The sequence below is a fragment of the Elephas maximus genome, chromosome 1 (genome assembly GCF_024166365.1).
Source record: "Elephas maximus indicus isolate mEleMax1 chromosome 1, mEleMax1 primary haplotype, whole genome shotgun sequence".
NCBI classification, from domain to species: domain Eukaryota; kingdom Metazoa; phylum Chordata; class Mammalia; order Proboscidea; family Elephantidae; genus Elephas; species Elephas maximus.
Window position 1 is genome coordinate 52,396,043 of NC_064819.1, and position 16,021 is coordinate 52,412,063.

The following is a 16,021-nucleotide window of genomic DNA, read 5'->3' on the forward strand; positions in this document are numbered from 1 at the left end:
ATGCATAAAAACTTAATTATATGCCAAAATCTATGCTAAAACAAAAACAAACAAACAAACCTGTTGCTGTTCTGTCAATTCCAACTCATAGAGACCCAATAGTCAGAGTAGAACTGCCCCATAGGGTTTCCAAGTAGTGGCTGGTGGATTCGAACCACTGATCTTTTGGTTAGCAGCCAAGCTCTTAACCACTGCATCACCAGGACTCCAATTCTATGGTAGACGCTCAGTATGTAGCAGTTAAAAAAAAAAGGGGGTGGGGATGGAAAACAAATAGGATAACTACCCTCATGTATCCAATAGCCCATTGAATCACATAAGTACAGATATGGTCCTTCTTAAAATCCCACAGATCTACATCAGACCCTTGGAAAATCCTACTCTTACATACTGAATACAAAAGAAAATATTAGAAATGGATAGAAGCATCATGGAGAAGAAACAAGATATAAGGGAATGATAATTGAACCTGGACATTAGTCCTAGATGATCTGGGTACATATCTTATTTCCACCATTTGGTAGCTACATGCTTCAAGCCAGAGATTTGAATATTTGAGTCCATTTTTTCATATGTAATTGTGTGGGAATTTAATGGTTAAACTGATCCATTCACTTAATAAACACTGAATATTTTCAATGTGTCAGGTACTGTGCAAGGCATTGAAGATAAGAGATGAATAGAACTAAAGCGCAAGAACCTACAGGCAAGTGGAGAAGAACCTACAGGCAAGTGGAAAAGACAGAAGATCAAACAAGTAATTGGCATACAATTGTATTAATGAAGTAATAAAGAAAGATATTATACTGAAAAGAATATGTAAAGTTTTAAAGTATATATATATATATTTATGCATATATACGTACATACATATAGATAGATGATAGGTAGATAGAAAGATAGAAAGATGGATGGATGGGTGGGTGGGTGGGTGGGTGGGTGGGTGGGTGGATGGATGGATGGATGGATGGATGGATGGATGGATGGATGGATGGATGGATGGATGGATGGATGGATGGATGGATGGATGGATGGATGGATGGGTCGGTGGGTGGGTGGGTGGATGGATGGATGGATGGATGGATGAATAGATGATAGACAGACAGGCAGACAGGCAGATATAGTGGTCTACTGTTTGTATAAAAGCCCAGGACTTCTATGACTGGCTCCAGGAGATGGATGTGAATGACTCTGGGGTCAAGTGTGTGACATTCGGTCTTTGGAAGAAGACCTATGAACACTTCAGTGTGACAGGCAAGTGTATGGACATGCGGCTACCGTAGCAGAGTGCTCAGTGCATCTCTGAGCTGGGAATAGGGGATAGTGATGAGAATATAGGGGAAGATTTCATCATGTGACAAGAGCAGCTCTGGCCAGCTGGATGTGAGCACTTTTGGGTGGAAGACACTGGAGAGGAGTCCAGAATTCACTAGTATAAGCCTGTGCTCCAAAAAAACATAGACATTGCCAAAGTGTACTTTGCAAAATGGGCCATCTGAAGAGCTATGAGAACCAAAAATCTCCCGTGGACCCCAAGAATCCACTCGTCTGGAGTTACTGCCAACCAGCAGGTGAACCTTCATGCACCTGAAAGTAGACATTTCAGGTTTCAAAATCAGATCTAAATCTGGGGACCAAACTGCTATTTTTACCTGGTCACTCTGCCCCAGCCAACCAGCTTGGTGAGATCATGGGTGTCAGCCTAGATGCCATAATATCCCTGAACAATCTCAATGAATGGTCCAACAAGAAGCACCTTTTCCTCTGCTCTATTTGGTCCTGCACAGGCCCTCACCTACTATCTACTACACCCTGCACCAATGTGTTCTATGAGCTGTCTCAGGACACCTCGGAGCCCACTGAACAAGAACACTTGTGCATGAAGATCTTCTCCTGGGGTAAGGGGAAGGTACTGCACCTGAGCTGGGCATTACATCTCAGAGGCACATCCTGTCCATCCTGAAGGACTACCCATCCTGTGGCCTCCAATGACCACCTGCTGCCTCATTTCTAGGCCTGCTACAACCCTGTTGCTTCGTCCTTCTAAGTCACCCCAACTCCATGCACATTAGTGTGGTGGCCATGGAAATATGAGATCATCTGGCTACATAAGTAAGGGCATGGCCACCAGCTGGCTATGAGCCAAGGAGCCTGCCAGGGAAAATAGCCACCAGGCCTTGGCGTCCATGTTTTTGTGCAGGTCCCAATTCTGTCTCCCCTTCCAGGTCACTATGCCTGTCATGATGGTGGGCCCTGGCACTGAGGTTGCCCCTTTATAGGCTTCATCCAGGAACAGGCCTGCCTATAGCAGCAGGGTAGGGAGGTGGGAGAGATACTGCTCTACTATGGCTGCCAACTACCTGTAAAGCTACCTGTACCACAAGGAGCTGACCCAGTTCCACAAGAATGGCTCCCTCACCCAGCTCAACATGGCCCTCTCCCAGGAGCAGTTCCACAAGGTGCATGTGCAAAAAATACTAAAAAGACACAGTAGCACATGTACAAGCTGATTCATGAGGTCACTGCCCATATCTATGTTGTTGGGGACACCCCCTCCTACATCTACATTTGTGGGGACACCCGGAACATGGTGACAGATTTGCAGCACAACTTTTATGACATTGTGGCCAAGCTTGGGGTCAAGGAGCACACCCAGGTCGCTGACTATATCAAGGAGCTGATGACCAAGAGATTCTACTTCTTGGACATATAGAGCTAGGAGCTGCCTAGGCCCCTGCCTTGCCCTGTGCCTCATACCCCTAGGGACTTGCTTCCCATGTAATCACTTTTCACATTGCCTTCCAACAGTCTCCTGGGTAGTTTCCACTTGGCCTTGCCACAGGAGGCAGGCTGAGTGATGAAGACCCCTCCAAACCAGAGCTGTGTTCCCTCTCCCCACCCCGAGGTTGATCCAGGTCCACCTTCACTAGGCAGCCCAGCCCTGGGACATGTGGCCAAGAGTGAGCAGGCCCTGCACTTTGGGAACACTTCTGGCCCTCTGGTTGTGAGGGAACTGGCGTTTTTCTCAGCTGAGCCGATGCCTGGCTCTACTACATGACTTTCAATGAGTGTAAATAATTTTTGATAACCTCTGGGCCTTGAAATAAAGTTCTATTTTCTGCTAAAATAAATAAAAATGATAGGAGAAAACCCTAATAGGGTATATGAACGTAAACAGAAAAACACATTATAAATGAATAGAATAATCACACTGGGGAGGGGGAGGGCTAAACAGTAACCCAATTAACTTTGGATACAGTATTTCGATATATATTCTAGTTTAAAGAATAAAAGAATAGTAAATATGTATTGAACTCTACTAGTAGGCTTGTTTTGTATGGGTTAACAATTAGGAAATTATTTTCTTTGTTGCCTAACATTGAGCAATTGAATAAACATATTGAGGCTGATAAAAAAAAATAGAAAATATAAAATAGAAAGGGAAGACAAAATTGAATCCTACGGTGATGGATTGGAATTACAGGCATCAGTATGAGCTCATGATTTTAAGTCTCTCTCTGTAGATAGATAGATAGACAGACAGACAGATAGACAGACAGGCAGATGATAGATGGACAGACAGAGAGACAGACAGACAGATAATAGGCAGAGAGAGATAGATAATTAGATTGATAGATATAGACACATATATATAAATCTCTATTTCTAAATTAATAGCACTGTGAGACTAACAGACTAACAATATCTTCCCTTTGCTTTTGTTTTGTTTTGTTTGTTTACATTTTTTTGGTCTGTTTTTTGCTTGGCTTCTTAAGCTCTGGCTCTGTACAGCGTAAAGATTCAGGTAATATTGTTCTTCCCTGTACTTCCATTTTCTTAAAGATTATAGTCCCTCAGATTTTGGTTGTCTTGGTAGCCCCAAGCTCTTACCTACTTCTCTTGAGTGTCCCCAAAATCCACTACCTCTTCACATTCACTCTCTGCCTGACATCTCAGGCTGTCCTCCCAGACAATGGCAAATATTTGAAGGAATCAGTGCCATGCAGAACATGGGGCTACCTAAATAAGCTTCCATTTTCTGTAGAATGTTGTTCCCTTAAGTCCTAACTGTTTGGCAGGGGTTCAAAGATTTTTGTATGTCATCTGGCTTTTCTAGTTGTTCTTGATGGGAGCATTCATCTGTTCTGAACTTTTTCACCATAATCAGAAGCAGTAGCTTGTAGAAAAGACTGATTCCACCATTGATCTTAGGTTTAGTTATTACACTACCATGCATGATAGTGTCCAAGTATATGGGTCCCCGAGTTAGGTATATCTGGGTCCAAATCCCAGTTCCACCTCTTGCTATGTGACCTTGGGTCTTAACATTTCCAAGACTCCTCTTTTTCTTCTGTGAAATGGAGACAGTAATAGTAGTCATCTCATGGGATTATTATGATGCATAATTGGAATAATACACATATTATCAAGATTAAACTCCTTTTTAAGATTTTGTAATACAAAAGTACTTAAGATAATTGCACCTGTCATTCTTCTGCTTTGCCTTACATTGAGCCCAGGTCAATACTCAAAATAAAGAGTAACATGTGCTTCTAGGATCTTGAGGTAGAGAGAGCCATGAGTGCAAAAAAAAAAAAAAAAAAATGTGTATTTCTGAAACACTCATTCCTGAAAATATTAACTTTTTTTTCCAGAATTGAATGCTATTCCACTTTTCAAACCATATATTGAATAATCAAGCTTAACATTGTGATTTTATATACTTCAAGAACTATGCTGTTGGGTGCTATTGAGTTTTCCAACTCATAGGGAACCCACGTGACAGAACAGTACTGCCCTATAGGGTTTTATAGGCTATAATCTTTATGAAATCAGATTGCCAGGTCTTTCTCCCACAGAGGCACTGTGTGGGTTCAAACTACCAACGTTTCATTTAGCACCCAAGCACTTTAAACATTGTGCCACTATGGGACTATAATATTTTATATCATATTATCATCACAGCATAGCTTTAAAGGGTTATTCACAAACTACACTTAGGGAATGACTTCAGGGGGAAAGGGTCATTCCTAAAAGTCTTCTGGAGGACTCTGTCCCAAACTTGGTGTTATTTTTATTTGACCAGGATAAAAAAAAAGAAGTGTTGAATGAAATGAAATTCAAAATGGCCTTCAAAAAGTAGCCAAAGCTGAAAAGAGATCAGTGCAATGTTTTTCTCTTACAGGCTTTCCTGGGAAACAGAAAGAATTTGCAGAAGGCTGAAAAAGAATGTAAAAAAAAAAAAAAAATTACAGAAGTGTTTGTAAACCACAAGATTCTAAAGTGATACATAAAATTATTCTTTAGCGAAAATAAGTTTAATATGTGAAACTAGGACCTTGTTTTTGTACACAGAAAAGGAATAACAGTCTTCTAGACACATCGTGATTAAGGAAATTATACCTGAGAAATAAAATGTTATTTTTACAAAGATATTTACCACAGAATTGTTGGAACTATTCGAAACAACAAATTGGAAATAACCTCAATGTGTAATCACAGGATACTAGGTGAATATTGCCATATCTATATCAGAGTATTAGATAAAACCTAAAACATTAATTAAAAATCTGTGCAATGGCGCATATGAGGCTTGTTTATATTATGTGAACACAAAGAGAATACAATATTGCATCTATTCCTTAATCAAAATATTTAAAATTGTGTATTCAATTTGAGAAAGATTGACAGATTTTTTAAAAAAAGCATAAAAATAATTGTTAGAAATCGGGTATTTTTTCTTTTGATTTCTGCTATTGTTAATGCTATTATAGTGAGAAAATAGCTTGAGATATCATAACATAAATCGGAATGGACTTGATGGCAGCATTAGTTTTTAGAGGTAAATAATAACAATGTGTAGAGGATGGGATAAAGGCCGCTCTGGTAAAAATATCCTCAGGTTATAGCCAATTACAGCCTGATACCACCATGTCAGCTAGCATCAGTGTCTTTCAGTGAAAATAAATATGATGTCAAATACTCCGTGAAAGTAATTTTTATGCATAAACTTTTCATTTCTTGATTTAAACATTCAAATGTAAGCAATGCGATAATTTTAAGAACTTAAAACATGATAAAGATTCTACTATTAGCCCACTAGAACTAGGTGTAAGCCTTTTTAATTTTCTATGAAATTTCATGATTATCCTCTATGAAAAAGATTTTACCTATCACAGGAATGGAAAAATACACACTGCCTTTAAATGCTATTACAAAGAAAGGAATTATTAGTTTAATGCAATGAAGCACCTTATTCTATTAGGAATTTGATTACCACGATATCCCAGTCAGGCTTCCTGTTTACACAACGGTACACTACTTATCTTCCACATTGAGGCCTGTGGAGTACTTGAATTCTCATCCTCAGAAATCAGGGTTCAAGCAGGATTCTTCTACATTAGACATGGAAACAGCAGTCCAAATGCAAAGCACACAATTGTCATGTTCTCCCTCCAGAGAAAATCCAGACCACTGATCTGCAGAGGGTAGCCTTGCAGAGTTGAGCAGAAATAATCGAAAACTCTACAATCATTATGCCTAATCCTAAGTCTTTAACATAATTTGCATAATAAAAATTTCTCTGCCATTTTTTACTGAAAAATTAAGGTAATTTAAATGCAGAATTCCCTACCTGACAAATGACTTGAATCCTAGCCATAAATAAAACAAGTGCTCAGAATCTTAGGGAATGAAAGGTTCTATAAGGACTGACAAATGTTTTAATAACATGTGAATTTTTATGCCATTGGTGATATAACTGGAAATCAAAAAGTATATTAAATATGAACAACACATAGAAATATCATAGTTTATCATTTCAAAGTTTTCTTTATTTCAGCATATCTCAATGAACGTATGAAACTTGAGATTGAAAACATCTCATTCATTATTCAAACCTTATTTAAAACAACTCTGCAGAAACCAAGAAAGAGGAACGTTCACCTCTTTCTCATATAGCGATAGAGAAATGATGATTGGAACAGTTTATCATTTAGGTTGTTTTCCAGGAATGACAAATCCAAAGGCAGAGGTTGAGGTGACGAGTATGCCAAATTTAAGAAGCTCACCATGACGATTAAGGTTGTATGTCAACTTGTCCGGGCCGTGATGCTCAGCAGTTTGGTACTTATGTAATGATGTAATTTGACAGTTATGTAATGATGTAGTTATCTTCCATTTCGTGATATAATGCAATCACCTCCATGATGTGATCTGATGTGATCAGCCTATCAGTTGTAAGGGTCCTGCATCCAATATGTGTGGAAGTTCTGGCAAAGCTCGAGCTGCCTGCCATATTGCCTACTGATCTTGGATTTGTCAGCTTGCTGTCTGACCTGCTGATCTTAGGATCTTGAGCCCCTGCAGCTACTTGAGTCAGGAGATACCTCCAGCCTGAAGACTGACCCATGCACTTGGACTTGCTAGGCTCTACAAGAGCATGAGCCATTTCCTTCCTTGAAATAGCTCTCTCTTTCTCTCTCTCTATATGTGTGTATATATATATATATATATATACACACATACATATATGCTTCATTGGTTTTGCTGCTGTACAGAACCCAGCCTAAGATACTCATGGACAACAAACTGCCATTTGATATCCTATTTTTTCCTCCTCATTCTGAAAACGTACTCATTTCTCTGAAACCTAAGCTCCAGAATTTCTCATATTTCAAGATTACCTTCAAGCTAGTGTTGGTAGAAGAAGTGAAGACCATTGGGTAGCCTCTTATATTGGGAAAACAGGCAGAAGTCACAAAAATAATCAGTTTTCACTAACCAGATGAAAAAGAATAGTCAATATGCAAAAATTTTAAAAGCTAGAAAGAAGCAACACAAGACAAAACAGTTAAAAAAAGAACACAAAGAAGAATACAGGCAAAAGCAGAGTTCTGAAATGTGTATTTAAGAAGGGAACAGAGAGCCATTCAGAGCTCAGGACCACAACCATTGCTAGTTGAGACCCCTGCTTCCAACAGAATTATTGTGTCATGTTGAAGGGTTGCTCACTGGTGTGGCTGAAGAGGAGCCTGGGTAAATGGGTGGGGAGCAAAGGAAATAAAATTCTGTCAGGGTTAGGGCCACACCCCGTACCATAGACAGCCACGGTCCTATCCAGAGGAGACTACAAGACTTGGCATTCAGAATTGTCTTTAAAACAATTTTAAGTTACTTTTGTTATATTTTGAGAAGAAAAATAAGTAACTCAATAGCTTATAAATGTTTCCATCAAAATACCCTCCCCGCCCAAAAAAATCAAATCTGTTGCCATAGAGTCAATTTTGACTCATAGTGACCCTATAGGACAGAGCAGAACTGTCACCTAGGGTTTCCTAGGCTGTAATCTTTATGGAAGCAGACTGCCCCATCTTTCTCCCACAAACAGGCTGGTGGGTTCTAACGGCCAACTCTTCTGTTAGTAGCCAAGCTCTTAACCACTGCATGACCAGGGCTCCTCCATTCCAATAAAATAGTTAAAATAAATAACGCCTGTGATGAAAAGAGATTCTGAATAATCCAGGAAAATCTCTTACCTAAAATGGTTTCTATTCTTAGAGCAAGAATCCTTTAAAAAAGATCTATATCTCTTGGATTTGTAAAAGTCCCTGCTCCTAGCATCGTGGTTTCCACATTTGCACATTAAGCAATGTGTATGTGTGTTATTTATGTGAATCCATAAATAATTCCATTAATAACAGAAGCTCTAGTATTTTATTTGCTTTATGGTTAAATTTCTTTTATACGTTACTCATTTGGACATTTGCCTGAATTGCTAGATTAGAAATTCATTCTGTAAATGGAATTTTGTTATCATAATTGGGAACAATTTTCTCTTCACCATAATTGTGTTGTTATGCTCAGTATAAAATAAGGGGGACAAAGGTATGAGAAAAGATCAGGGTAATGATATGTTGCAACTAAAGTCAACATAGATAAGGCTCAGCATCTATTTTTGAAAACTCCAAGGAACTCTTCAAAATATTATATTTTGTATTGCCCTCAAAGAGAGCTTGGTAATTTTTTTGTTGTTGTTTTTTCATATATATAAATCACACCTTGCATAATTGTTATAAACTTTATAGAGAGGAGTCAACACCAGTAAATAAATTTGGAAAAGAAAAAAATAATTATTTTAACCTGAGGCAGATAAAAAATTATTTTTCAAAGAAATGAATGGTTGCTTCTCACAATAATATGCTTAGAAAGTTTTTCCAATGGATTTAAACGTTGGGGTATAATACTCATCCTTTCTCCTTATTTAAAATATATCTTAATTTTAAATGTCTAGAGTTTACCAAAATCTACATTTCTTCTGTTGTGCACTTTAATTTATCAAAATATTTCATTTTTCAGCCAATATGTCTATCTCTTTAGAATTAAAACTTTTTTTTTGTTTTTTGCTGACCAAAATCCAGATCCATTTGTCTTTAAGTAATAATAACTAATCTCTAGAATGATATTATTTTAAATATAAGATGCAAAGTCTCCCACTTTCATACTGTCAGGAATCTAAAAAAATATTTCATAAGACATTTTACACATGCAGATTTTTTAATTTCCAGGTCAGAACTTGGATAATCCATACTTTGCTTATTGGTACCATTCCGCGTAGTACCCATTCTCCTTGTATTTTTCTCAAAGCTCAAACTGCTATGAGAATTGCAACTTTGGTGCAATTTCCATAAACTAATTAACTACTGCATTTATCTGTTCACAAGAGTGAGCAGGGGGTTGGAAGTGGAGGGAAGGGGGACCCATTTGTGGAGGAAAGGGAAGATGGGTTAACAGGCTGGCAGAAAGATCAAGTCTCACCCTTAATGAACAGAATCAGGCATCTTTAATTCTTGTCTTTTTTTTTTTTTTGTCTCCCTGTCCACAAAAGGGAATAGGGGACCCTGTTTAGGAGAGGGTTAGATTAGTCCTATGTGGTCAAAGGGAACAATACCGACATGTTAGCTGATCAGAAAGATGTTTTCACACTGTTTCTCATAGAGGGTCCCCTGAGACAACTTCCTTTCTCTCTTTCTGCCTCTCTCTCGGTCTCTTTTTTTAATTACCAAGCATGACATTCATGGTTATTTCTTCTTTCCACCCAGTTGGCTACAAAGGGGCCAGCTCTTGGATCCCTTGTTGGTCAGGCCTGGGGGAGGAAGTGACAGAAGGTTGGCCTTATTTACCTTAGCGGCTTCCCCGTGTAATCTGGTTAATCATGTGGCTAATGGGAGGACACCATGGATCCCCACACACTGTGCTCCACAATGAGGACTCATTCATATTTTATACAATAGAGTGTTTAAGTCATTCCACGCTTTGTGGAGAAGATTGGCTTTCTTTGTGTGGAGTCTCCTGAGAGGCCTTTCCCCTCCTCTCCTTTCAGATAGGCATATGTTCCTGCTCCTGCCTGCTGCAGCTGGACAAGGAGCAAGCAGACTTCTTTCTCCGCCCCCCCTCCTCCTTTTTTTGTAAGCCAATGAATTGATTAGGGCAGTGTGAAATGTGGGCTGAACCCCTCCCCTCTGCCCCATGAAGGCATATATCAGCCTTTTGCTATTCTAGTATTTCCCAGCAAGATACCTCCCAAGGAAGCAGGGCTCAATGTTCCTCAAGTTTGCCATTGTACAGACAATAATCTGTTGAGCATAAAAGAAATATAAATAAACAATGGCTGGTGAAATGTTGACCTTGCTCTCCTAGTATTATCCATCTACAGTGCTCCTTCAGCAGAACTCTGGAGAATAGAGCAGGAGGGGTACTTGGGGATGAGGATGGGAAATAGTCTTACTCCATACAGAACTTTAAAACAACCAAACTGAAAAGAGAATCCCATCAAACACTATGACTTGGCCCTTGGATTTGATTTTAGAGGGAAAAAATGAGGTCTCATTAGTCCTAATGGGATGGATAATGGATACACAGATTTTGTCATCCTCCACTGGATAAACTGACATTTTTAGAATTACAAAAATTAATGACATTTGAATTCTGAAGTACAGGCTTTAATTTTTTTTTTTTAAGTTTTCAAAGTTGGTTTAAATTAATAAAGAACTTAAATACTATATCCATCACCCACGGCCTTCAATCTATTTCAAAGACTCAGGGAAAAGCTGAGTCAGAAAAACAGGCATCACGCTCACTGAGAGATTGGGGGTTCACGTCCACCCAGAGGCACTTGAGAAGAAAGCCCTTGGTGATCTACTTCCAAAAAATCTGTCATTGAAAACCCTGTGGAGCACAGTTCGACTCTGATACATATGGGGTGGTCATGAGTCAGAATCAATTTAACCCCACCTGTTTTTTTTGTTTTTCAGTGAGTAGCTGAGTCAGAAAAATAGGCATCACTTTCTATTATATAGTAGAATTTGAGTAATAAAAACTCTATGGGGCAATTCTACTCTGTCCTATAGGGTCGCTATGAGTCGGAATCAACTCTACAGCCGTGGGTTTGGTTTTTTGGTTTTGAGTAATGAAGATGGACTTTCAAAAGCAAAACATGAATTTTTACATCTTTACTCCCAAATATTGTGAGATTACCAAAGTCTTAGAGTTCTAGAATCTTTAAGCTGGGATGTATCTCAGGTCCTTCTGACTACAAGATCATGTGTAATGAAGTTTTTATAAGAAGGGTCATGGGGAACAGTGTTTCTAACTACAACAGAAATCCTGAGTTAATGAGCTTACATTTGAAGCTTCAGTGGTTTAGAGCCAACCCAGTTAATAATGTTTTCTGATGAAATGAAGATGTATAAAGTAATAACTAACTACATACATGCAAATAAGCCTCATTCTGGGATTAATGGAAGACGGAGGATTGCTGACTACTGTACTAAAAAAAAAATATATATATATAGAGCCAAAAAAGATGGTAACGTTCATTTTTGAAACAATATGGTCTAGAATCACGCTGATATGATGCAGCCCAAAGCAAAGGAATAGACCAGCTGATTAGAGCCTGTTTGGGTAATAACACACCCTGCCATGTTAGCATGGAAAGGCAATAGGGACCATCCACATGGCTTTATGTATGCCTGGGTAGTAGGCACTTAGCTCTCTCCCTATTAGTTCATTTTTTTTACTTGCCAGTGTTGGGAAATAAATTGGTTAAACTGTTCAAAAGAGTGTATTTATTTGGTCATTAAGAGGACAAGCATTACAAACCTGCAAATGCTGCGAAAGAATTTAATAGTTGCCTTGGCTGATGCTATAAACCACATATGAAAATTGCTTGTATTTCTCCTATTTAAATAAGGCCCTGTTTTACCTGACACTCAGCAAATGATGTAACGCAAGTTGGATACAAAATTATGTATCCAACTTGCATTATGTTTGTATTATGTTTTAATGTTCATTGCCAAAACTATGCCAAGCAGTGAAAAGAAAGAATTCACTCTTATTCTGTGTTTCCTTATAATGTAATTTTATATATATACATAATTTGGAGCAACTAAATATCAAAAAATCAAAAAAAGAAATAGAGGATGTTACAAAAAAAAAAAAAGAAGAAGCATGCTTCTAAATGTAATTTATCAAAAAACAAAAAAGGTTGGGGTAAGGATTGACCAAGATTTTTCTATGAATCCAGGAAAAGCAAAGATGGAGAAAGGGAGTAACCTCGGGTAGGAAGACAAGTCTTGTATCTTATGTTAACAATTTATTCAAAAATAAGGAGCCAAAATGAATCAAAACCTTAATTAAAGTTTACTCTTGCAAGCCTCTACCTCCCCAGCTGAGAGGTTCCAGCTCCTTGCCCTCCACTTCATTAGAGCCTTAACAACCCATTCTCCATTCCTAATCCTCCACTCCTCCAAGGAGTCAGGCTATTAGAGTATATGAAGGGTTGCTGTCATTGTGACGGAGGTGTGAATTGATCACTAAGATGACAACTGGTGACAAGTGCCAGTTTATTAGACTGCTACTTTGCCTCTTAATTATAACTGATTAGCCTGCCTGTTAGAGGTGAAAAATGGAAGAGTTAACTGCTTTTGTTCTTGTCATCTACTACGTTACATTATTGCTTTGATTTCTTTTTTAATGTGACTATTTTTTTCTTTATTAAGAGATCTAGACATTTACCAAAAACCATGATCCTTAACAGACACATTTTTCAGTCTGAAAAATATTTTTAAAATTTCTTTCAAGAAAATGTATTTTTAATTGCAAAATTTTTCTATATGCCTCCAATTGAGTTATTAATTTGGATTTGTTTCCACATTTATTTTTCTCAGTCTTAGTTCGCAAGGGGCAAGTGAAGTCTTGAGAAAGGCAGTCATATTATCTGCACTTTAGTTATTTCCTGTTAAAAGAGAGTGAAAAACAGTGACTGTCACATTACTTCATTCTCTCAGAAATATTTTGTGGATTAAGAGTTTGCCTATGAAATAATTATAATTAATTTTTTAGTTAATATGTAAGGTTAGCATGTTGTTTTTCTCTCCTGTCAGCTCGTTACCTGACTCACGATGATTTAATGCACAACAGAGCAAAATACTGCCCAGTCCTGCACCAGCCCCACAATGGGTTGTGGATCAGACCATTATGGCCCACAGGATTTTCATTGGCTGTTTTTCGGAAGTAGATCTCCAGGCCTTTCTTCCTAGCCCAGCTTTACTTTGGAACCTCTTCCAATGGAACCTGTTCAGCATCATAACAATATGTAGGCCTCCACTGACAGATTGGTGGTGGCTGCAAATGAGGTGCATTGGCTGGGAACTGAACCCGGATCTCTTACATGGAAGGCGGAAATTCTACCACTGAGCCACCACTGCCCCTAAGGTTAGCATAACACACAGAAATTATTTACTAATCCCTGAATCTACAATTTGCACAATGAGGATTGTAATATATATGTATATATATAATGAAAAGCAATAATTCTAATTGAAAAATTTTTATCTCTTTTCTGAATGAAATGACAAATTTTTAAAGTTGTGCTTGAACTGTAGTTTTGTCCATCGACCTGGTCCTAAAAGAAGCTACTCATTCAGCATTCATCAGATGAAACTAGAGAGTTTAATTGCTTGCTGGAGTAGTTACTTGGTTTAAAACAGCTCTATGACAGCCAGATTCTGGTTGAGTAGTTAAAATTACTTTGTTGTTGTGGTTGTTCAGAACTAAATCACTTGATTTTCATTTATAAGGAATATTAACAATCCTAATTTTTCAAGTTTACATATTAATACTACAGTAGTCATATCAGCATGTCCCTGAGTAGTACAGGCAGTTTGTAATCACCTACTAACCTAAAGGTTGACAGTTCAAATCCACCCAGAAGTGCCGTGGAAGGAAGGCCTAGCAATCTGCTTCCGTAAAAATTACAGCCAAGAAAACTTCATGGAGCTCAGTTCTACTAAGTAATACATGGGATCGCCATGAGTTGAAATCAACGCAATGGTAAAAGGTTTGGTTTTTGTTTTTTAGTCATATCAGTAAGAGATCAAATACTGTACATGTTCTTTTTTTATTTTAGGATCAAGCCACGAGACATAAGAAAATGCCTAGATTTTCCCTCCCTTCGTTATCACCTATTCCTGTTTTAATTTCAAATCAAAAAATTAAAAAAAAAAATCATAATCTTATGAGGGAGTGGAGAAAGCTGATCCAGTTGTCCTCACAAAGCCCAATGGATCCTTGAGACAACAGTGTTTCTTTTAATGATAAAATATTTACTCTTCACAAACTAAAATGAGCAGTGGGAGCTGATATATCTTGAGAACTGAAATTTTAAAAATCTTATTTTTGTTGTTAATTGTAAGGATTTTAAAAATAAATTTTATTAAATTATAAGGTGTTAAAGGTAGAAGAGGCATTGGAAATCAGATGAATCCATCAGCAGGACATGAGCCTAAAAAAATTAGGAAATATATATAAATATATATAAAGTCACACTGAGACCCAGTGTTAAGCCCAGATAAGTGATTTTTATTTTGAAATTATGTTTTTATATTATTATTATTACTTTATTTATTATCATAAATCTTTAAAAGTTTTTGAAAAATAGGAAAAACAGTCAGGAACTTATATCCCCCCAAAAAGAAAAACCCCAAACCCAGTGCCATTGAGTTGATTCCGAACCCACAGGACAGAGTAGAACTGCCCCGTAGAGTTTCCAAGGAACACCTGGCGGATTTGAACTGCCGACCCTTCGGTTAGCAGTCATAGCACTTAACCACTATGCCACCAGGGTTTCTCAGGAACTTATAGTTCATAATAAATCATTAAATTATACAACTCATGTATAAGTTATTAGAATAAAATTTATGAATTAGTTTAAGTGTTTAAAATTCCAGTCAATGTAATTCAACTGATAATTTTTTTTTAATTTTTGTGTTTTAAGTGAAAGTTCACAAATCAAATCAGCCTTTCATACAAAAATTTATATACACCTTTTTATATACTCTTAAATGTTCTCCCCCTAATGAGACAACCCGCTCCCTCCCTCCACTCTCTCTTTTCGTGTCCATTCTGCCAGCTTCTGACACCCTCTGCCCTCTCATCTCCCCTCCAGACAGAAGATGCCAACATAGTCTCAAGTGTCTACCTGATTCAGGAAGCTCGTTCTTCACCAGCATCTTTTTTCTATCCCACTGTCAAGTCCAATCCCTGTCTGAAAAGTTGGCTTTGGGAATGCTTCCTGTCCTGGGTTAACAGAAGGTCTGGGGGCCATGACCAGCGGAGTCCTTCCAGTATCAGTCAGACCATTAAGTCTGGTCTTTTTACGAGAATTTGGGGTTCGTGTCGCACTGCCTTTCTGCTCTCTCAGGGGTTCTCTGTTGTGTTCCCTGTCAGGGCAGTCATCTGTTGTAGCTGGGCACCATTTAGTTCTTCTGATCTCAGGCTGATGTAGCCTCTGGTTTATGGGGCCCTTTTTGTCTCTTGGGCTCGTAATTACCTTGTGTCCTTGGTGTTCTTCATTCTCTTTTGCTCCAGGTGGATTGAGACCAATTGATGCATCTTAGATGGCTACTTGCCAGTGTTTAAGACCCCAGAATCCACTCTCCAAAGTGGAATGCAGAACGTATTC

At 38.1% G+C, this 16,021-nt stretch overlaps 1 pseudogene; it reads left to right on the forward strand.

Annotated features, from left to right (window-relative positions):
* The window catches only part of LOC126059095 (NADPH--cytochrome P450 reductase-like), a 53,180-nt pseudogene extending 50,467 nt beyond the window's left edge, over positions 1-2,713 (forward strand).
* Positions 2,714-16,021: the final 13,308 nt, after the last annotated feature.